Genomic DNA, 25,227 nt, shown 5'->3' on the forward strand with positions numbered 1-25,227 from the left:
CTCCCCCCCTTATTTCGATAAGCAAACGTCACGGTAATAACTACAACTCCCAGAGCGCACCGCGTCCGTGGTGAGGACGTAAACATACCCTAACGCGGCATCTGGACTTTGCCAACTTTTGCTCCCCCAGCATCAGTGACCAAACAAACCCGTTGTTGACCCACAGAAGTTTGCAATCATTGCACGGGGCAAAAGTGATATTCTGATATGTTGTCACAACCATTGCCTATTTTTTGATGTACGTGGTTCAGTCAGAAAACATGAGTGATTGAATTACATAACTATAAAGGATTGTGTGTACTTAGATGGGGTAAAAATGTTTCAATTCCAGGACCAGTAGTGGGTCTGGAGGGTTGGCATTGGGGCGAAATTAACTGGCAATTATGAACCTTTATAATTCTGGATTCCTTCTTTCCTAACAGTGCCCAGTTTCTGCATTTTGCCAAGTGCCTGAGGTGAGTGCACAGCAGGTGGAGTTTCCAAAATTGGAAGACTTGATCAGTTGGTGTGAAGAGTTCCAGCCATGACCAGGTAAGAGGTTGCAATTCAAACATTTCTTCCCTCTGTGAGTGCAATCTGTCTGACAGTTATCATCAGCTTCACTGAAGTCACCTATTTAAAGCACTCCACTCACATGCAACAACTCTATAAATGTTGCTGCAACTTTCAATGGAAAGTATGGAGTATATTTTTAAGGTGAGAGAAGAAAGATTTAAAAGGGATCTTAGGGACAATGTTTTCACACAGAGGATGGTTCCTAAATGGAATGAGGAATTGGTGTATGCAGGTACCGTTATAACACCTAAAAGACATTTAGATAGATACATGAATAGGAAAGATTTACAGGGATATGGGCCAAATGCAGGCAAGTGGGACTAGTTTAGTTCGGGAAACTTGGTCAGCATGGACAGGCTGGACCAAAGGGTCTGTTTCTGTGCTGTATGACTCAATGGCATGGAATTAGCTCATTGAACTGTACATTCTACAAGTGTTGGGGGTAAGAGCAGAAGTCACACCACTGCCAACAGCATGAACTGACTCAGTCAAATGCCCTTTCAAAAGGGAGATATGATGGATAATAAAATTCAGCTGACAGGAGACAAGACACCAAACACAAGGTGTCCAAGCGAAGATTCACTTCTCTTGGATTTCCTTGGCACCAATGCCAATCCAGACTCCCCTTGCCTCTAAAAAAGGAAGGTGCTCTCTTCTGCAAGGAAAAATTGCAGAAGTATGAATACTTGTAACATATTTGTGCCGAGAAGAAAGGGTATGATTTGGAAAGTGTGACTATGAAATATGGATGTGACTGAGGATGAGTCATGACTGCATAGATGAGGATGCAGAGGGACCAGTGGAGTTTAAGAATTTGATGCAGAAGAAAACTGGGCAAGACCAAGTGTGGTGATTGGCATCTGAAAGTGTGATACCACACACTGGCCTCCTTTTGATACACTTCTGTCCTTCTGAAAACTCCATTCTGTCTACCAGCACCAATTCTCTGCCTTGATAACAGTCTGAGTTGAAACATATCTTTGTGCCATATTTGACCCAAAGGTGATTTATGACTATTTCAAATCAATACCCTTCAAGGTCTTGCACCTCCCGAACCCTCCAAGATATCCTGCTCATCTATTTATGGGACCTTAAGCATCCAAGCGTTAATTGTTATACCATTGGTGGCCCTATATTCAACTTCCAATATGAATATTTTTTTCTTCTTACTTTTTTTTCATTATGAATTCTTTTTATGTGTATTTTGTATGAATTCTATGTAGGTGGAGGATTAATCTTAAATTTGTGAATTGAGTTGTTGCTTGAGTTGGACCAGGGTTGCAATGTAACAGGAATTGAATGTATGAATTAACAATATGAAGAAAAGAAGAGGAGTAGGGGCAGATGTTTGAACTGTGTTCCCAGTTGAGATCAAAGATCAACTTTGAAAGATATAATTTGCAACTGTATCTAAATATGGATACCAATCATTAAATGTGAGATGTGTTTATGCAGGAAAAAGTTACAAGTGGGGTGAGGAAACCCCTTTTTGATTCTATTTGTGCCTTTAAACCAACAGCTTGTGGAAATTGTAACAAAAGCACTGGAACATTCTGTATAGTAATAAGGGCAGGTTACTCTTGGACGGTTTCAATTGGATATTCAAACCTGTCTGCAAAAGAGCTGGATTTGTGTCCATGAGTCAGTGCTGGATGCAGTCTTAGGAGCCCAGTCCCAGGGAGCTGAATGAACCACTGGGCGGTAAGCAGACATTGCAACATTCAATCAGCATCAAGGCTAATTGCATACTGCGTGCTATTGGGCTAATATGTTTAAATATGAACTTCCTGAGGAAGTGGTGGATGTGGGCGCAGTTACAATGTTTAAAAGACACTTAGATAAATAGATGAATAGGAGACATTTGGAGGGATATGGCTAGGAACAGACAGGTGGGATTATGTTCAGCACAGTCTGGTTGGACCAAAGGGTCTGTTTCCATATTGTATGGTTCTATGATGCTATAACTCCTTACTTAACACTTTTTATGTTCATTCTGGCATAAATGTGTATTTAGTGTTTCCAAATGTACCTTTAATTGGTTTTAGAGATCAGTTGACCAGGTGGTATGACTTTTCCAGATTTTAGGTGATTATTATCAAATATGTTCATAGTAGTTAAAAAAGACCGTAAAATATAGGAGCAGAATTAGGCCAGTCAGCCCATTGAATTTGTTCCACCATTAAATCATGGCTGATAGGTTTGTCAACCTCATTCTTCTGTCTTTTGCCCATAACCATTGACCTCCTTGCTAAACATGAACTTATGTACCTCTGGCTTAAATACTCTGAATGACTTGGCCTACGCAGCCTTCTGCAGCAATGAGTTCCACAGGTTAATCACCCTCTGTTTATTTGAAGAAATTCCTCCTCATCACAGTTCCAAGGGTCTTTTCTTTACTTCAAAGCTGTGACTTTGCTTGCTAGTCTCTCCTGCTAGTGGAAACATCTTCTCCATGTCCACTCTATCCAGGCCTCACAGCATTCTGTAAGTTTCAATCAGATCCCTTCTCACCCTTCTAAACTGCACTCAGTACAGACCCAGAGTCCCCAGCCACTCCTCATGTGATAACGCCTTTATCCCTGTGATCATTCCGTTAATCCTTGTCTAGACCCCTCAAGACCAGCGCATCCGTTCTTCAATGCAGGGTCCAAAACTGCTCACAATATTGGAAATGTGATCTGACCAGAGCCTTATAGAGCTATACATTGCATTTTCCTTCCTAACTGCCAACTGAACCTGCATGTAAACCTTAAGAGGGTCCTGAACAAAGACTTCTAAGTCACTTCCGCTTCAGTTTCCAAAATATTTCATTGTGTTCAACCACAATTTGTCTGTTAACCAATATTTACCTCCTGTTGATTACAGATGTTAGAATATAAGTTTTATATCTTGTAAATTGTTTTACGTTTCTAATTTTATAGAGTAAAGTTTATTTCATTTGGTTAAAAAGCATGAAATTTTGTTGCATTGTTCTCTTAGTGAATACCTTGGATGTCAAACTTTGTCAAATGTAAATAAACAGTTACAGGTCACCAGCCAGATCCTAAAATAAATTTAGCAGTGTCATCCAGGATTATAACAATCAGCTGTTTAAGTGTTGAGGATTCTTTAATATTATTGTGGGTGGCAAGACCAGCATTTGTTGCCTATCTCTAATTGCTCTTGAACTGAGTTGTTTGCTCAGTCATTTCAGAGAACAGTTAAGAGTCAACCACAATGCTATGAAGCTGGAGTCACTTGTAGACCAAGCCAGTGAGAGTTTCTTCTATCATGGACATTTGAGAACCAGGTGCGTTTTTGTGACATTCAAAAGTGACTTCATGGCAGCCATTAGAATAGCTTTTAATTCCAGGTTTTAATTTAGCTCAGATTTCATCATCTGCCATGATAGGATTCAAAACCATGTCCACAGAACTTTAACCTAGGCCTCTGAATTAGCAGTCCAGTGACACAATATCAATATGTCTCTAATCCTCTCTTAATTCCACATATTTCATAATTCCACAACCACTGACAAATGAAACAACAAGGTCAAAGTACAATAGCAGTACAGTATTAAAACATTGGCACAATATTGGAATATTAGCAAGCTCCACGGCTGCAGAAGATAAAATAAGTCATAAAGTTACAAAAACAGAAATTGTTGGAAAAGCTCAGCAGGTCTGGCAGCCTCTATGAAGAAAAAAACCTCACAGTCAACGTTTTGGGCCCAGTGACCCTTCCTCGGTTGAAGGTATTTGGTGCAAAGTTTCAAAGTAGACACAGGGAGAGACAAAAGGAAGGAGCCATGAGCTGTATATACGCACTAGATTTACCGGAACTAAGATATTAACTGCCTTCTTTGGCTAAGAATAACTTTTGTTCCTTAATAAATTATTATGATGCCTCCACACAAAGTGACCCCTTGTCCAAAACCTGTTATCTGGCCTGTGGATCTCTTAAACCAGACACTAAGCTCTGGAGTTTTGTTCCTGAAACATTCCATTTCTCTTCTATTCTTAAAACTTGCCTCTGAGCAAACATTTGGCCATCTATCCCAATATCACTCTCTGAGGATCAGTCCCAGACCTCTAAATGCAAATAAAAGCAAAATACTGTAGATGTTGGAAATCTAGAACAAATACAGAAATTCCCCAGCATTTCCTGTTTGTTTACTTTATAAAGCTTCGGTGAATTACCCCATCTATTTTATTATGTTAAGTGTGACATATTTATATTGTTGTAGAGAAAATAAAATTGTTCACATTACATCTGGGTGGCATCTCATTAAATCCCTATGGAGTTGTCCTAAATTTTCTTTTTGTTTATTCTCTGCAGTAGTCACTTTGCAATAAAGTACAACATGCCATAATCTTTCCTAATTGCTTGTACCAACATGTTTATTTTCTCTGATTCATGTACACAGACACTGAAGTAACCCTGAACATTTCCTATCGAAGTGAATAACTTCACATTTTCCAACATTTTATTCCATTTGCCAAGTTCTTGCCCAAGCAATCAACCTGTGTAAATGCTTTTGCAGTTTCTTTGCAGACTTATCACAGCTTATTTTCCCTCTGAATGTGTCTGAGATTATTGATAGTAGAAAATTACAGAAAAATTCAGCAGGTCAGGAAGAATCCTTGGAGAGCAGTAGAGTTCTGGACAGAATTTCATTGAGCCCACTGGAACAGGCTAGAAGGTGGTGCAAGGAGAGCTGCAGCAAAGAAAGGGGTCAATAGTCAAATAGGAGTACCTGCATAGAAGTATTTTAGGATGAGCCCAATGTGGAAATCCTGATTAGGCTCATGAATGAGGCACTTCACATTAATTATCCTTGAGCCCACCAGAATTCAGTGTTGGGCAACAAACAAGCCTTGTAGGATGTGCCTTTGGCTCTGTGGGGTTTGCACATCATTCATTTCCCAGTAGGTTACGTAACATTTGGACAGTAGGGACTACTGCATGATGCATAATGAGGCTCATGCCTCTGCCCTGGCCTCCAACCTGCACCTCCAGTTCTAGGGTCCCCAACCCGGCTCATCTTTGTCCTGGGAAAGTGTTGAACCTTGGATTGTCCTGCAGTCACCACATGCACGAGTACTGCTGACAGTAGAAATCACTAACATTTTGACCAGAGGCTTCAGGCACTCATAAGCCAAAATCCAGAAAAAGGACCAAAGCTAGCCAGTTGTGTCAGGACTCACCCATGGAAATAAAACAGTGCTGCCACTGATTATGCAACTGGTTTGGGGTCCCTCACCGCTACAAGTAAATCCCAGGCAAAGTTTAAATTCATTTGGATCCCATTAGGGAAGAAATGTCCCATTCACATTCACTACAACATCAGTCTTGTATGATTAAGATGAGAAATGTTATTCTATTGTAATTTATGTTTCATTATATAGGAAAGTTTCTGCACTTATCTTTGCAAAGTGTTATGACTATATCTGAAAAAAAGTTTTGCTTGTTAAAAAAAAGTTGAGAGAGTCTAGGAGAAGAAACACCTAATTAATTAATCAGATGCCAAGTTCAATCAATAGATGGGAATTGATGCATTTATACATAAATCATTCATAATTGTTCATTGAGGAGCAGATTATAGATTTCTTATTAGTCTACATTAAAAATTCTGTTCTGAGGAATGAGGATTAAGCATGCTAATATTGGCATAGTATAATCATGTTGATGATAAATATTGGGGATATGATGTGGATGAGGAATAGACATTGTGTACATGTATTTAGCAAAGATTTTAATGAGGATAAAGGCTTAGAGCACAGTTTGGGATTTCTAACTTATGCTTCAAAAAGGTATTTGATGAAGTGCCACCTCAAAGTTTACTATGCAGAGTAAGAGCTCATGGTGTGGGGCTAAACGCATGAGCATAGATCAGGGATTTATTGGCTAATGAAAAGCAGAGAGGAATAAAAAAGCAGAAAGTGTTAGAGAAACACAGCGGGTCTGACAGCATCTGTGGAGACAGAAATAGAATTAGAGAAACAGTTAACGTTTCAAGTTCAGGATGACTCTTCTTCGGAACTTCTTCAAAGCAGTGGGTGGGCATTTTCAGGTTGGCATGATGTGATAAGTGTGCCACAGGCATTAGTTGTGTGACCTTAATTATTTACAATTTATATCAATAACATGGATGAAAGGACCAAATATATGGTTTCTAAATTTGCTGATGTTACAAAGTAGGAAAGATAGGTAAGTAAGTTGTGAAGAGGAGCTAAGGAGTTTGCAAAGGGATGTGTGTAGGTTATGTGAGTGGGCAAAAAATTGGCAGATTGAGTATGATGTGCAAATATGTGAACTTGTCCACTTTGGTAGGAAGAATAGAAAATTCAACATATTAAATGGAAAAAAAGTTGCAGAATTCTGAGGTACAAAGGAATCAGGGTTTCATGGATCAAAAAGTATAAATGTTTTGCCAAAGTTATACAAGGCTTTGGTGAGGTCACATTTGGTTGTATCTGTGTATGTAATTTTGGTCTCCTTACTTAAAAAAAGTATATAAATACATTAGAATGCATCCTTGCATCTTTGACATAAAAGAATGAGTATATTCAGTATTTTTATCATTACATGTTGCCAAAAAATGAACCTACTTTTCTCCTCCCAAAAAATGGGAATGCTAGCATCACTCTGGGCGTCATACCTCATATGTATCATCGAATCAAACAGTACTGAAGAGCCCCTTCAGCCCATCAGGTCTGACCTACTCAAAATATACCACTGCCCGTACTAGTCCCATTTTCCTGCACTAGGTCACTAGCCTTTAAGTACCTACCATGCCTCATGAGTCATAAGGTAAAGACCTTATTTGCCATGTTCTGACGCACAAGGCTGGTGCATTGGAAGTCGAGCCCCATAATACAATGTAAAATTTTTAGTAAATCACGAATTGCCCAATTCCACCTTCTAATTTAGATACAAAGAGTATGCACACTATGTTTTCCATTAACAAGCAAATAAAAACTAATTGTAAAAATTTGTTTTTAACCGATGGCAAAAAAACAAGCTTGAATTATATTTCACAATTTATAACTCTATGACTTAATTGGTTTTATTATTTCTCACTAATTCAGACAGATGCACAAAAACAGAGAAGACATGAATATTATAGCTAGACAATAAAAATTAGGGGAACACAGTTCAATAACACCAGTTCAGACTTCAGACATTGTTGAGCTGTTTTCTTTCATTTCCTTTTAATTCCTCCTTTGCTGATGCAATAACATTGTGGATGCATGATTCTCAGGGTAAAATCCTATAAGGCCTTTAACAAGGAGAACAATGATGAGAAATCTGGATGAATCATATGAGAAGTTGAGCAAAGCCTTTCTCAATGGTGGGATCAAGTACCTTTATCCAACAGAGGTTCTGGATGTGAAGACTAAATTCTTGTTTGGGGTTGGGAGGGTGTCTATTCACAGGAAATATTGTTCACTTTCACCCTCATTATCACCAAATTTCAGCACGTCAATGAGGAGTTTTATAATCAACCATATGTTGGATAGAAACCTGACAATGAGAATTCATGAAATGAAAGATAGAGTGAGTATCTGGCAACCCCAGCTTGTTCCTTCAGTCCTCTATCTTGGATACTTAGCACAAATGTCTCAGGACACATCCTATGGCAGTGTCTGCATGCTACCTATCTCAGTGGACATTGGCATCCAACATGTGCCAAACTCTGTGCACCATCATGGGGCATCTCCAGTGAACTTACAGTTTGGTTCTGCACTGTAACATTACAGTTTGGAGTGCACCAGCCCCTCTCAATGCAATGTTGCAACAAGGACACTTTACACACTGGGACAGGTATGAGCTCACGGATTTGTCCTGGCTCCATCTTGGAGCTGTTCATTTGGTCTCCTTGCACACTCGCACTTTGCAGTTACTCGGATACATTTTATTTGACTGCAGTCACAAAGCCAAACAGTTTGTCATTGTTCTCAACAGTCATCATAGAGCCATACAACTTTTGGTCCAAATCATCTGTGCCGACCAGTCATCCCAATGTGACTTTGGCCCATTTGCCAGCATTTGGCCCATATCCCTCTAAACCTTTCTTATACATATATCCATCCAAATGCCTTATCAATGTTTGAATTGTACCCACCTCCACCATTTCCACTGGCAGCTCATTCCATACACCAACCACCCTTTGTTTGAAAAAGTTAATCCTCGGGTCCTTTTTAAATTGTTCCCCTCCCACCTTATACGTATGCGCTCTGGTTTTAGATGCCCCTAATCTGGGGAAAAAAAGACGTTGGCTATTCACCCTATCCATGTCCCTCATGAATTTATAAACCTCCATAGGGTCTCCCCTCAGTCTCCAACATTCCAGAGAAAAAGGTCCAGCCTATTCAGCCTCTCCCTGTAACTCAAATCCTCCAGTCTGGGAAAGTTATTTGTAAATTGTCATCCTTTCAAGTGTAACGACATCCTTCCTATAGAAGGGTGACCAGATTGTGTGCAGTATTCTAGGAGTGGCCTCACCAGTCTCCTGTATAGCCTCAATATGATGTCCCAACTCCTTTACTCAATGTTTTGACCAATGAAGACAAATGTGCCAAACGCCTTCTTCACTATCCTGTCTACCTGCGACTCTACTTTCAAGGAACTATGCACCTTCATCCCTAGGTCCCTTTGTTCAGTGACACTAACTGTATAAGTCCTGCCCTGGTTTGCCTTATCAAAATGTAGCACCTCACATTTATCTAAATTAAACTCCATCTGCCACTCATTGGCCCGTCTGATCAAAGTCTTCTTGGCTGTCTACTTCACCACCAATTTTGGTGTCATCTGCAATTTTACAAACCATGCTTCTATATCCACATCCAAATCATTTTTTTTAATTGGCAGAAACCAGTGGACTCAACACTTATCCTTGTGGCACACTGCTGGTCACAGTCCTCCATTCCAGAAAGTAATCCTCAACCACCACCCTCTATCTCCAACCTTCAAGCCAATCTTGTATCCAACTGGCTAGCTCCACCTGGATTCATGTGATCTAATCTCAGTAACCAGTCTATTATGCTGAACTTTGTCAAATGTTTTGCTGATGCCCATTTAAACAATGTCTACTGCCTTCATCAGTTTCTTTGTTACCTCTAGAAAAAACTTAAATATATTAGTGAGAACCGATTTACCCCGCATAAAGCCATGTTGACTGTCCCTAGCCGGTCTTTGCCTTTCCAAATACATGTAAATCCTGTCCCTCAGAATACCCTCCCACCAACATACCCACTACTCACATGAGGGTCACTGGCCTTCATTCAATAGCTTTTTATTACTGCCTTTCTCAAATAATGGCAACACGTTAGCCAACCTCCAGGCTTCTGGCACCTCACTGTTCTGGCTGTTGTTGAACCAGTCTAGGAGATGACAGATTCCTGAACATCACTATGTTCGTCACTGTTACGCCTGCACCAAATGTCAACAGCATACATAGCAGACTCATTGCATGTGCTTCAACTAAATAGTCATGAATTGAAATCATTCAGAAGTAAAGCACAGTCATGCCAAGGGAAACACCATTTAGTCAGAGGGCTTCAGCATAGTGAGTCAAAGGTAGCCTCCAATACCAGTCCAGGGAGTTGGGACTGTTACTTGGCTGGTAAGAATTAGAACACTCTCCTTTTAGGGGATAAGGAACAACACACATCTTAGCTCTTTCTGCCATATAATAACCATTTAGTCCTGGACTGAGATAACAGAAGGAATTGAGTGGGATGAAAATGGGTGGCACAGCTGTTAATGCTGCTGAAGATGGGGAAGATGAGTGTTTACTGAGCCAGTGACTAGGAAGCACAGAGGGTTTAAAGTGGGTGAGGCAAGTGAGGGATGCTGTTGTATACATGATGGATGGCTGCAATGGCATTGATGGGTGTGATTGAGGTAGCAGACAAAATCTTCTTTCATGTCCTTCATAAACTGCTGGAAATTCTCCCCACACGTCTGGGACAACACTGACCGTGGTAGCAATGTTGGACCAGGCTGGCAGGATCTGGTGAGCAGCCTCCTCTGCTGGGCCTAGAGGATGTTTACTTTCCACCTCTGTGCAATGTATCTACGGGGAACTTCAGGTTCCTGCCTGCAAAATGGCGTGTCAATTTCCTGTTCTCTGTCAAGTCTGAGGCATATATCATGAACTATGTAGGGCAGCTCTGGAATGCCAGCACTTGGCTGAGTACACTGCAGGCTTTTAAAGATGGTGCCAAAACCAGGGATGATAGTCTATTGTGGGATATCTTGCCAGTGACAAGCTCTTTAGGCATCAGGGAATGGTAGAATTGGGTTAGCTTTAGTCAAGAGACTGCTAAGGGTAGGTAGTTAATGAGGCGAGTGCGAGAAGATAGTACAAGAAACCCATTAGGGCTTGCAGCGAGAAGCTTCAATGAAATTCAACGGAAAACATTGTGAGATTCAACCCGCAGTGGTTGAGGATTTGCCCTTTCAGTGCCTCTGAATTTTTTTCCCATTTTCCATTCAGCAGAGCATTTCTGGACAGAGTAGCTCACAAGGCAAGGTAAGGGACAGCAACTAGTTCCTCTGTATTTTCTTTTATTGATCCATTTTATTGTCACATGTACCAAAATACAGTGAAAAGCTTTGTTTACGAGCAGTACAGGTAGATCACAGCAAGCAAAGAATATACAGATCAAAAAGACTTAGATAGTAGGAACTGCAGATGCTGGAGAATCTGAGATAACAAAGTGTAGAGCTGGATGAACACAGCAGGCCAAGCAGCATCAGAGGAGCAGGAGGGCTGACATTTCGGGCCTTGACTCTCCTTCAGAAATTTCTGAAGGAGAGTCAAGGCCCGAAATATCAGCCTTCCTGCTCCTCTGATGCTGCTTGGCCTGCTATGTTCATCTAAGACTTGGAGGCGGACAGGTTACATTATTTGAGGCCAGAGTCCATTCAACCTCTGATAATGGCCAAAAGAAACTATTCCTGAACCTGCTCGTGTACGTGTTTAGGTTTCAGTATCTTTTGTTTGACAGAAGAGGTTGTAGGAGGCAATTACCAGGGTGTGATGGGTCTGTGATGATGTTGGCCGCTTTCCTGTAGCAGTGAGCCATGTAAACCGAGTCCATGGATGGAAGGTTGATTTCCCTGATGGTCTGGGTTGTGCACACCACCTTCTGTCCTGGGTAGAGCATACCAAGCTGGTATGCACCTGTTCTGTATGCTTTCAATGGTGCATCGGTAAAGGTTGGTGAGGGACCTTATGGATATGCCAAAATTCCTGAGTTGCCTGGAGGAGGAAGAGGTGGTTTTGTGCCTCCTTGGCTGTTACATTTACATGGGAAGTCCAGAAGAGCTCATCAGTTATCATTATGCCATGAAACTTGATGCTCTTCACCCTCTCAACCTCAATTCTGTTGATGTAGATGGAGGTGTGTTCTCTTCCTTTCTTTCTGAATTCGATAATCAGTCCTTTAGTTTTGAGATTTTTTTCATTGCACTACGTCACCAAGCCCTCCATCTCCCTTCCATGTTTTGACTCGTCGTTGTTAGATATCCATTCCTGTGGGGTGGTGTTGTCAGTGAACTTATAGGTGGTGTTCATTCGGAATTTGGAAACAGTCATCGGTATACAGGGAGTAGTATCGGGTGGGGGGGTGGTTCCAGTGTTTAGTGTTATTGTTAAGGGAGAGAGGGAGAGATGGACACTTTCTCTATGTAGGCTGGATTTTTTGGCTCTAATGTCCATGCATAAGCCATTTGCCTAGGAATCTATTGAGTGGTGGCTAATACCTGTATGAAGAGCCCTCCTGAGTCAACAACAGGTGCCGCCTGCAAAACCAATAAAAAGACTGTGTCTCTGAACAAAATTTTCTTCACTACGCAAGGGCAGTGGAAGTTTGGAAATTTTCCACACAGCTCATTCAGACAGCATTGTACTCTATAATTACAATGTGTTCCAGTAACGTGTTTTTAAAACCACAAATGTGTTCTTACACAACTTTCTTGATTTAAAGTCTTCTTTTCATTCATAGGATGAAGGCATTGCTGGCCAGGCAGCATTTATTGCCCATCCCTACTTGCCCAGAAAACAGTTAACAATCAACCACTTTGCTGTGGGTTTGGAGTCACATATAGGCCAGACCAGGTAAGGATGGTAGTTTCCTTCCCTAAAGAACATTAGTGAACCAGATCGGTTTTACCCCAACTATCAGCAATGGATTCACAGCCATCATTAGACTCCTAAATTCTGGATATTTATTGAATGCAAATTCTACCAACTACCGTGGCAGGATTCAAGCCTGGATTCCAGAACATAACCTGAATTTCTGGGTTAACAGTCCAGTGACAGTTCCACTAGGCCATTGCCTCCTATCTAAGTACAAAAATATTTTTTTTAAATGTAGTCTTTACAGCTGAAACAACCATTTTCTGTCAGACTGGTCATACAAATCAATTGAAATATATTTAATGATCTAAAAAGAAGCATTCGGAAACTACGTCTAATGGTAACAATAAATATGATGCTGCATCCAGAGTTAATGGCCATCAGTTCTAGGCACAGCTCAATGTTGAGTTTCCAGTAGGGAGTAAACTTTCTTAGAAAAATACTACAAAAATAACTGCATCAGTATTAAAAACTCACCAAAAAGTAAGGCAGAAAAAATATATCTTTTATCCTCATGCAAATAATTAAGAAATAAAATAATTGTTTAGAGATGAAGGGAAAAGAAGAGCTGTGACAGATTAAGCAAAAAAAACCTTATAATTACCATTCTGAGGTGACAGAGTAGGGATAGAAAAAGGTTTGATGTTTGAGATCATCTGATTATAATTGGATACCTAAGTGTGACACCAAACAAGCTGTGCTGGTTTAATGGAGGGACATTATGCAATGTGATCAATGGTGTTGAAGGCTGTAAAGAGATCTAAGACATACAGCAAAAGTGACCTAGGCTGTGGAAGTAGAGACCAGATTGGCAGGATTGAAATAAACTGTGGGAGAGATCGTGTTATGATCACAGTCATAAGCACTACCGACATTAAATGCTCATCGCTTGACTTTAATACATAAGAGTAAGGGGCATTTTTTAAGGTGAGGGGAGAAAGATTTCAAAAAGACTTGAGGGGCCTGTTCTTTGCATAGAATGGTTCGTGTGTGAAATGCACTTCCGGGGAAGTGATAGATGTGGATAGAGTTACAACGTTTAAAAGACATTTGGATAGGTATCTGAATAGGAAATGGTTGGAGGGATATGGTCCAACCATCAGCAAGTGGGAATAGTTTAGTTTGGGATTATGCTCAGCATGGTCTGTTTCTGTGCTGTACGATTCTATGACTCCATGACTCCAGTTTTAAAAAGAACATTACTGACCTAAAATTTCTGTTCTGGCAACACACATGGATTAAACAAAAGCAGCTGTCTCAGAATTACTGTTTTAACCAGAGGCTCAGAAGCTCACTGAAGTGTCAAGAAATTTGTGCTTCATGTTTTACTTAAAATAGCATGATAATTTCACATATTGGAGATAAAACTTTACCAACAGGTTGGTCAGTTTGAAAAAGACAATGGAGCTAGATTTAGAATATATAAAAAACCACCTTTCCGTTGCTTGCTTTGAGCAATCAAGCAGACAGTGATATGGACTGATACTGGAAGCCCTTCACAAACTGTCTCTCAATAACAGAAACTAATGATGCTGAAAAAAAACGAGAAAAAGTTACTGGAAAAGCTCAGCAGGTCTGGCAGCATCAGTGAAAAGAAAATCAGAGTTAATGTTTTGGGTCTGGTGACCCTTCCTCAGAACAGAGGAAGTTCTGAGAAAGGATCGCTGGACCCGAAACATTAACTCTGATTTTCTTTTCACAGATGCTGCCAGACCTGCTGAGCTTTTCCAGTCACTTTTATTTCACAGTTCTTTTGGTTTTTATTAGGAAAAATTACTGTTCACTGAGAATCGAAGATCAGCAAACATTGTGATTGCTCCAGTCTTTTAATTCTTGTAACCCAAGGATTCTTAGGATCAATAACTGCATATGTCTTTACCATTTTGTTTGTATAGACACCCCTCTTCCTCCCTTTGTTACCTCATTATGTTTGTGTGTGTTTAATTCTGTGTTTTATCATGCTTTGTAAAGCAGTAGGTAATTCACACCACTCCCTTTTGCTAAAGAAAACTTGCAATTAACTCTCATACATTTTTCATCTGGTTACCTAAGTTTAATTGAAGTATGATAGCTACATGCTAAGAAGAAAAATAAGAAAAAACAGTTATGACTAACCAAGAGGGGATTAAAATAAGGGCTGCCATGACCTCTTCTCACCTGGTCATAACAGAGGGCAAAGATTTCAAAACAACATGCTCAATTATTTTGGGAAAGAAAGCAAAGTTTGAGATAGAGCAAAAAATACGTTTTACTAATAATAACAACAAACCTGGAAAAGAGGATTAATTGGTTTAGGAGAAAAGGCTGTTTGCACTGTCAACTGGAATGGTGGTCAGGAATGCAAGATGGAAATGGGTTAAGGGATTAAGAGTTAAGAATCATGGATTAGATGAGCATGTGGAAGAAGATTGGAGTGAACAGAGAGGAAAGATTCAGGGAGAAATATTGGGCAGAATGTAATGTGGGACAGGTGGCCCTGGCCATTAGTTGCTTTAGGTCCTAGTTGCTGGCTTAGCTAACTACACTTACACCTCATAGGTGAATAAAAGAAATGATCAAAACTTGGTCAAGGAAGTAGGCTTTATGAAGTGTGTTAAAGAAAAAAAGATAGGTAGAGGCAAAGAGGTTTATGGCAGACAATTCTAGGCATGAGGATCAAGACAGCTAAAGGCCAACCAGAGTACAATAATTTAAAAATCAGGGAACATGTGATAGCACTTCTACATATAGAAAAGAAGAAAAAAAAAGTTAAATTGAGGACAAAAGGCGCTTGTGGCAGCTGTATTAGTATCCGTACCTCTAAATCAGGAGGCCTGTGTTCAAATTCCACCTGCTCCACAAATGTGGAATGACATTGCTGAATGGGTTGATTAGAAATATCTTGAAATCAAGCACAAAGGGCTGTTGTAGCATAGCAGTAGTGTCCCTACCTCTGGACCAGGAGGCCAGGGTTTAATTCCCACCTGCTCCAGAGATGCATCATAACACTTTCTGAACAGGTTGACTAAAAATATCGAAAGATCAGGCACAAGTTCAGAACACAGAGACAGAAGTTGAAACAAGGTATGAAAATAGAATGCAGATCTTTAGTGTTCTTCTGATGTAGTAGTAGTGTCCTATCTCTGAGCCATGAGGGCTGGGTTCAAGTCCCACCTGCCATGAGGCATGTGAAATAACATCTCTGAGCAGCTAATTAGAAATATCTCGGGGAAAAATGAACATAAAAAGCAAGAGCCCCCAGGAAAAATGTAAGCAAAATTTTGACAATTACATTAACTGTGCCGAGGAAACCAAGTTTTTTTTAAAAGACTTGATTAAATTTATTGAAATGAGCGAGGGTCTCAGGATGCAACAGTTTGCTCAGGAGATGTTGAATATCTCAAAGAAGCCTGTCATCGTGGGTAGATCCAAAATGTGCAACTTTCAATTGGAATTCAGGGGCAGAAATGGTTGCTGAGGAAAAAAGATGTGATTGTGAAAGTAATAGCTAATCAAATATGAAAAGGAATCAAAAAGCAAACAAAATAAAGCAGGTAAAAGATCCAAACAAATTTTCTGTTGGAAAGGAAAGCAGAACTTCTTCAGGGTGTGGATTCCTGGAGGAGAAGTGGCAATGGATTAAATACAAATGCAAAGGCAAAAACTTGCAGGGACCTGAAATCTGATGAGGGGTTAACAACCTGAACAACTACCTTTGCTTCTCCCTTCATCTTTGTTGCCAGATCTGCCAGGTTTTCTAACTTTTAAAAAATCCCAGGCTTCCAGGATATGTAATATTCTGCTTTTTCTTAACATTTTGGAATTTTTATTGTTCACAAATAAGCACATTTAATATGTTATGCAATTTAAATTATTAATGTAACATGCCACATGTCCCTCATGCAGGAGAAATAGAGAATGGTCATCCCAACAGTGACTATATTTATGTTGGACACCAATGATTTTGCTATTGTCTCTACTGCCCCTAACAACAAACCACAACCCTCTATTTGCCTCTCAAGAATGATTCATCTCCAAAATTCAAGTGTTATGTATCCTAAAGTTTAAATTTGAGAACTTGTATATGTTGCTGTTTTTAACAGAGAAACAAAGAAGTTTGGATGCCAGAAATCTGAAACAAAAACAGAAATTGCTGGAGAAACTGAGCAGAACTTGCAGCATCTTTGGAGAGAAAACAAAGTCAGCAATTCGGGCCCAGTGACCCTTTTTCAGAACTGAGTTACCTGCTTAGTTTCTCCAGCAATTTCAGTTTACGCTGCTATTTTGTTCTACTCATTGCTTATCCTAAATGTAAATTATTTAGTTTCTAATTGTACAATCATGACACATGATGGGCTTTCTCTTCACAGCTGTATAGTCTAATCTACTGTTTCCTCAGCAGATTGTTGCATAACTCTTCTTCCGATACCCTACTTTGGAAACATTTTTGAAGATGATTTTACCAGGATTCGGAATGGTAATTCAAGCAGAGACTCCTTAATGAATCACAAATTCTGAGTATTTACTTCTGGGATTTATTAACCACAGCTCTGATTATGCAGCCTAGTTTTGTTTTGCTTTTTCATTTTCATTCTTGAATTTTGGATCAACATTTTTATGATTACTTCTAATTATATACCTCCAATTCAGTGCAGTTGTGACCTCAATGTGTGATGGTGAATAAATGCAAGTGCTAAAAAAAAGTATTGTCTCATATTACTAGCACAGAATGTAACTTTGACAATCATGCATTCAGATGGTTAAGCCTTTATTAATCTATTTAATTGATATCTAGTCCATGATTATACTGATTCTTTCAGCTAAATTAGAATTATCTGCAAATTCAAACTTCCAAAATAGAGAATAGACTAACCTCTTTGAGATGCGGTATGGCATAGAGCCCTAAGTAAACAATTACTCTTTATAAATTTTTTATATAACAAAGCAAACTCTCTATGTTTTGACTTTCAACGTTACTTAAGCTTTATATGTACAGTCTTGATGGAAGTTAAGGTAGGTTATTTCTACTGCAATACTTCACTGACGAACCCAAATATATCCTCAGAAAATTCCAACAATGATGGTAATTATTTTACTTTGTAAAATTGTGGCAGGCTTTTGTTTATTACCTTCAGTTTTCCCACAGTATTGTAAAGTAGGCAAAGTGTATCTTCTTACCACTAATATTGAGCTAACATACCTGGATTTCCTGGTTTTATGTATCTCGTCCCTTTTTGAAAAGGTGGAACATGGCAACAGGAGAGGCCATTCAGCCTGTTGAGTAAGCTTCACCATTTAATTTGTTTATTAATTAATTAGAAGGCAATGATGCACTTTTGTAATAGCTTTGTAAATTTATGGTTCTTATAGTGGACTTACAGATTGCAACGAAAGATGAAGTTGGCTCTGAAAGCTACCGACTAATCAAGGCTGACAAAGTGATGGGAAAATTTTTGCAAGACATAGCACAACAGCAGGCACACGCAAACTAGGAAGTAGTGTCAGATCTGACGGAAGGGTAAGTGTGAAGTATGAAAACTTCCATGCTTAGTGAGAATAACATCAGTTACTTCATTGCCACAAATAGAGGTCTAGCTTTTTTTTCATGCATTTTCTCCAAAGAGAAGCTGCTCAATACGTCAGAAAGGTTCTGAGTTCAATATTTCTTTTGTGCTACGTTATCTGATTTCAGCCAAATATGCAACAGCAGTGGTGTGGTTGGGCATAAGTCACGGCGGGGGAGGGGGGGGTTTGCGGTGGGGAGGAGAATGGAATTGAATAGTTATTTCTCTCTGAACACTATCCAGCAGAACTTGTTAAAATGATGTGGTATGACCATTGGGTGAGATAGGGAAATGTTAGGCTGTGATACCCATGTGGGTGAGGCTTGAATATGAGGACACCATTTCAATAATAACTGCTGCTCATGAAAATAGTGTTTAATAAGGCATCAGTGGTTTCAGAATAAAAAGAGAAGATTGGTGGAATAAAATAGAAACATAGACAATTAGAAATGTATCAGAGATAATGGGAACTGCAGATGCTGGAGATTCCAAGATAATAAAATGTGAGGCTGGATGAACACAGCAGGCCAAGCAGCATCTCAGGAGCACAAAAGCTGACGTTTCGGGCCTAGACCCTTCATCAGAGAGGGGGATGGGGGGAGGGAACTGGAATAAATAGGGAGAGAGGGGGAGGCGGACCGAAGATGTAGAGTACAAGAGAGTTGCAATGGGAGAGAGATTCCCTGAGGTTGGTCCGGAGGGAGGAGGGTAACTTCTTCAGGTTAGGCATCCCTGGAAGAGGCTTCGCAGTGAGGTTAAAATAGTATCAGAGATAATGGGAACTGCAGATGCTGGAGATTCCAAGATAATAAAATGTGAGGCTGGATGAACACAGCAGGCCAAGCAGCATCTCAGGAGCACAAAAGCTGACGTTTCGGGCCTAGACCCTTCATCAGAGAGGGGGATGGGGGGAGGGAACTGGAATAAATAGGGAGAGAGGGGGAGGCGGACCGAAGATGTAGAGTACAAGAGAGTTGCAATGGGAGAGAGATTCCCTGAGGTTGGTCCGGAGGGAGGAGGGTAACTTCTTCAGGTTAGGCATCCCTGGAAGAGGCTTCGCAGTGAGGGACCAACCTCAGGGAATCTCTCTCCCATTGCAACTCTCTTGTACTCTACATCTTCGGTCCGCCTCCCCCTCTCTCCCTATTTATTCCAGTTCCCTCCCCCCATCCCCCTCTCTGATGAAGGGTCTAGGCCCGAAACGTCAGCTTTTGTGCTCCTGAGATGCTGCTTGGCCTGCTGTGTTCATCCAGCCTCACATTTTATTATCTTGGAATCTCCAGCATCTGCAGTTCCCATTATCTCTGATACTATTTTAACCTCACTGCGAAGCCTCTTCCAGGGATGCCTAACCTGAAGAAGTTACCCTCCTCCCTCCGGACCAACCTCAGGGAATCTCTCTCCCATTGCAACTCTCTTGTACTCTACATCTTCGGTCCGCCTCCCCCTCTCTCCCTATTTATTCCAGTTCCCTCCCCCCATCCCCCTCTCTGATGAAGGGTCTAGGCCCGAAACGTCAGCTTTTGTGCTCCTGAGATGCTGCTTGGCCTGCTGTGTTCATCCAGCCTCACATTTTATTATCTTGGAATCTCCAGCATCTGCAGTTCCCATTATCTCTGATACTATTTTAACCTCACTGCGAAGCCTCTTCCAGGGATGCCTAACCTGAAGAAGTTACCCTCCTCCCTCCGGACCAACCTCAGGGAATCTCTCTCCCATTGCAACTCTCTTGTACTCTACATCTTCGGTCCGCCTCCCCCTCTCTCCCTATTTATTCCAGTTCCCTCCCCCCATCCCCCTCTCTGATGAAGGGTCTAGGCCCGAAACGTCAGCTTTTGTGCTCCTGAGATGCTGCTTGGCCTGCTGTGTTCATCCAGCCTCACATTTTATTATCTTGGAATCTCCAGCATCTGCAGTTCCCATTATCTCTGATACTATTTTAACCTCACTGCGAAGCCTCTTCCAGGGATGCCTAACCTGAAGAAGTTACCCTCCTCCCTCCGGACCAACCTCAGGGAATCTCTCTCCCATTGCAACTCTCTTGTACTCTACATCTTCGGTCCGCCTCCCCCTCTCTCCCTATTTATTCCAGTTCCCTCCCCCCATCCCCCTCTCTGATGAAGGGTCTAGGCCCGAAACGTCAGCTTTTGTGCTCCTGAGATGCTGCTTGGCCTGCTGTGTTCATCCAGCCTCACATTTTATTAATTAGAAATGTATTTTAGTTTTGGAAGGTTGATATTATTTACAATGTATTGTGTGATGTAGCATATGTGTAAATTTGTTTTCAAATTCTTTTTTAAGGGATGTCAGTGTAAGGGGTAAGGGCTAGCTGCAATTTTCCCAAAACACCCCACGAGTTGGATGTCTTGCTCAAAATGAACAATCTTTAGTAGATATGAGCATAACGGAGAAGTCCTTCACTCACATTAGATGGTGTACCAGAAGGCTTGGGCAATCAATTTATACAGTTAGAAGAAATTAACTTTAGTAGTTCCTTCATCTTTAATTTGATCTTTCCACTTTATTTCCTTGAACACGTCTTTCCTTAGTGGTGTTGTCATACGAATCTCTGTCTCTTCCCTGATTTTGTCTCCTCTTGATTAGATCTTTCATATATCTCATGTTTTTTCAGCTTGGGTTATATGCCAAGTATCCCATGACCCCTAGTTTCTTCTTACATGGGTGTCACTGGCAAGGTCAAAATGTGTCACCTTTCCCTGATTTCCCTTGAGCTTGGTGACTTATCAGGCCAATTCACAACACACTTAAGAGTCATACGCCTGGGGTGGGTGGAGTGTGTGGGAGGGTGCATGGGGGAGGTGAGGTCAGTGTAGTTGTTCAGACTTGGTAAAGATAGCAGATTTCCTCCCCTAAAAGGCAGCACAGAACCTGATTTTTTTTTACAATGATATGTAATATGGTAACCATTATTGAGACTAGCTTTCAATTTCTAATCTATTAATTGAATCTATACTCTATTGTCTATTGTGGTTAATTTGACCATCATTAGCTACGGCCTTGAAATTACTCATCCAGTAGCATTACCATTGTGCCACCATCTCACTCTAAATTCTTGGGAATTTTTAAAAATGTTTGATTTAACATTATATATTAAATAAACCCAAATTTTTACTTTGATATTGAGACCAAACAGGTGTAAAGCGGCAAGTGAAAATGTGCTTACTCTACATAGAACAGGTGGAAAGCAGCAAAAGGAATGGGTTTGAGCCAAAGTGTAAAAAATATTTCTGGCAGGTACGTAGGTTAAAGTCAACCCACATAAGTATATTTCGAGGAGAAGATTACGCTGCCTGCGATATACATTTTCCTTTGACTTCAATTGTTAAGCATTGCATTTCAGAACTAAATTGGTTTAAGGCAGACTGCTAACAGCTTTACAAAATTGCTTTCATAAAATTAGTTGAAATGTATACAATTTATTTGATCATTTATATCCTGTATTCAAAATTGATTTAGTCTGCCCAGAAACAAATATATTCACCAAAGCAAAATTGCACATTTAACAAAGTGGATATTAATTTCTAGTACCAAGGTTTACAGTTTTTTTTGTTTTGGACAGAAAGATCACAATGAAATTCACAAAATGCTTCATCATTTCTTGATGTTGCTTATCCAAAGTTTTCAGGTGACTGTATGGAGTTTACATATTCTCCCTGTGTCTGCATGGGTTTTCTCTCACAGTCCAAAGATGTGCAGGTTAGGTGGATTGGCCATGCTAAATTGCCCATAGTGTCCAGGGAAGTGCAGGATAGTTGGATTAGCCATTGGAAATGCAGGGTTACGGATAAGGTTGGGGTGTGGATCTGGGTGGGATTCTCTTTAGAGCATCAGTGTGGACTTGATGGTTTGAATGGCCCATTTCCACACCGTAAGGATTCTATTCTAAACATGTGTAATCAAACTTAGGAATATCATCCCAAATTTTTTTTCAAAATATATTGATGTATCCACCCTGGTGAGTGTTTTTCACCTTTGAGTTTTTGTTCAATATACCCTTCTTCATATAAGTTGATTTATCGCATCATTCATCTCATTATTCAATCTGTGAGAGCCTTCACTTATTTTTCACGATTCTGAATAAATTGAAAAACAGCCCATGGTCGACATCTTCAGAAAAACAACCAAGAAGCCATCCTTTATATTTGTGGAACAACACAGTGTGACTAGAACTTGTATAATCTGCCCAGCCTTGTTACCTTCTTTTATTTATCACTTAACTGTATTTGTTTGTTTGTCTCCCTATATTTTGTGTGAATAGGGCTAGAAACCAAAGATTTTGGGTTTTAAAGCATAGACCAGTTAGATTATTTTGTTATTTAATTTTGCTCTAACAAAGTCATTGTATTGTTAATAAATTGCTGAGTTTTTTGTGTATGCTACATACCAGGATTGAGAATTTATTATTCACAACGTCTGGTATTGGTTATGCAGAAGGTCTGGCTAGGAAATATTGGGATCAATTTTGAGGATCTTTTGAAAGTTTTCATTTTATTGTGTTGCAATATGAAGGTAGAAAGTCTGATTTGGTTTAGTTGTCTATCTCCATTTCGTAGCAAATGCCATACCTAACAATTCTATTTCTCTCGTAAAAATCAAAGTAACATGTAGTATAATGTGGCAAAGTATGAGATTATACACTTTAGTAGGAAGAATGGAAGAGCTGAATATTTTTAAATGGGAAAAGACTGCAGAACACTACAGCACAAGGATTTGGTGATCCCAGTGTATGAGACACTGAAAGCTAGCATACTAGTTCAGCAGTTAATAGGGAAGGTAGGTGGAATGTTAATTTTAATTCAAAGGGAATTGGTACAAAAATAGGGAGTCTTGCTAAATTTATACAAGGCCACAGCTGGAATACTGTGAACATTTTTAGTACCCTTATTTAAGAGAAGATATACTGGCATTGGGGCCAATCCAGAGAAAATTCACTAGTTTGATCCTATGTATGAACAAATTGCTTTTGTGAGGGTAAGTCGTGTATGTTGGGCACTGATTGGAGTTTAGAAGAAGAGAGGCAGCCTCATTAAAACTGCAGGATCCTTGGGGGGCTTGGCAGGATACATACTGAGAGGTAATTTCCCCTTGTGTGAGAATCTAGAATTAGAAGACATAATCTCAGAGTAACAGATCAACTGTATAAGGCAGAGTTGAGAAGAAATTTCTTCCGTTAGATGGTAGTGAATCTGTGGCATTCTTTATTATGGATGGCTTTACATTAAGTAAAGTATATTCATGGCTGTGAGAGACTCATTTCTAATAAGGGAATCAAGCATTATGGGAATAAGGCAGGAAAATGATGATGAGGATGATCAGTTCAACCATGGTCTCATTGAATGAGACTTAGTGGACTGAATGGCCCACTTCTGTTCCTGTGTCTTTTGGTCTTGTGTTACACCCTATTATCTCTGGACATACAGATTCAAGCATTGTCTTCCTGATAACTGTTTCCCTTTTCCTACTGCCAATATGTTATTCTTTCTAAGAACAGCTACTCTGCTGCTCCTTTTACTCTCTTTATCTTTTGTAAATATTTTATTCCCTGACATGTTTAATTCCCAGTCATGATTTTTATGTAGCCATGACTCATAGTAATTCCTGTTTGGTCTGATTCCTTCCACTGCATGATTGACTCCAATTCCCCTGTCTTAATATGAATCTGGTTAAAGGTATCACTTCAGATAGCACCTTTTGACTCTCACTTCTCCATTTTCCTGACACACCTCTCCTGTCCTGAGTACTTAATCACACAGGAATGTAATTCTATATACCCAGCAAATTGATAGGCAGAATTCATGTTTTGTGAGCCAATCTTCCTTTGTTCATAATGAAATCCTTCCCTTCAGAGAATTGCTCCATGTAGCAACCTGCTATCTCTATTGTTGAATGAGAAGCAGTTTCTGCTCAATGCACTAATGGATTATATCTTCTCACATTTATCAGAGGGTTTCTGAATAAAATGCAACAAAACTACAACTCCAACTTAAAATCCATGATTTGGAACAATTTTATAAATGAGTTGACACTATTATGTGCGACTTATTTCTTTATTGTTATTCAGTCAATTAAATTTCAATTAACATAAACATGTCAATAATTACCTAAAGAGAAAGGAATGTTCCCATGTACTCGACTTTTCCAAGGTTACAGATTATAAGGTTATTATAAAGTCTCTTGTTTCAGGGAGACAGAATGCCTAAATTTCTGACAAACAAATGATTACTGAAAGAAGTTTGAAAAGATTCCCATTTCCCTACAAGGAAAATGGCCTTGTCCATAATTATGTTTCAAACCCTTTAAAAGGTTGTGATACAAGTTTTGAATTTCCGTGCAGCCACCATAAAATTCATTTTTGTTCCTTTCTTTCACTAACGACATTTTAGATTTGAGTATTCTTTATGCCTCTTGTACCAACACTTAAGCCTAGTAGCTGCAGTTTTGAGATTTTTATTCAATTAAGCTCCTGGATGAAGTTTGCAATTATAAGTGCAATATTAAAATTGGAGGAAAATGTTGTAATTGTTAATAACATCCTGTGTTTTATGACATAATATCTGGAAGTATATTATTATTTCTAATAATGCTATCCTATAACTCTAGTAGTAATCTCATCATTTAAATACTGATAGTACAGGTAGTTCAATTCTATTGTCACATTGCCCAGGATAGAGTAACCAGAACTTTCCCACATGGAATGGGATATAGACAATAGACAATAGACAATAGGTGCTGGAGTAGGCCATTTGGCCCTTCGAGCCAGCACCACCATTCATTATGATCATGGCTGATCATCCACAATCGGTATTCTGTTCCTGCCTTATCCCCATATCCCTTGATTCCACTATCTTTAAGAGCTCTATCCATCTTTCTTGAAAGTATCCAGAGAGTTGGCCTCCACTGCCTTCTGGGGCAGAGCGTTCCATATATCCACCACTCTCTGGGTGAAGACGTTTTTCCTCAACTCTGTTCTAAATGGCC

The 25,227-nt window shown here is 39.8% G+C and overlaps 1 long non-coding RNA gene across 1 annotated transcript; it reads left to right on the forward strand.

Annotated features, from left to right (window-relative positions):
• The first annotated feature begins 81 nt into the window (after nucleotides 1–81).
• Nucleotides 82–17,222, forward strand: LOC132206056 (uncharacterized). Its single transcript, XR_009442788.1, has 4 exons — nucleotides 82–238; nucleotides 423–531; nucleotides 12,552–12,664; nucleotides 17,067–17,222. It is a non-coding gene; the product is annotated as an uncharacterized LOC132206056 (long non-coding RNA).
• Nucleotides 17,223–25,227: the final 8,005 nt, after the last annotated feature.

Source organism: Stegostoma tigrinum, chromosome 29 (genome assembly GCF_030684315.1).
Source record: "Stegostoma tigrinum isolate sSteTig4 chromosome 29, sSteTig4.hap1, whole genome shotgun sequence".
NCBI classification, from domain to species: domain Eukaryota; kingdom Metazoa; phylum Chordata; class Chondrichthyes; order Orectolobiformes; family Stegostomatidae; genus Stegostoma; species Stegostoma tigrinum.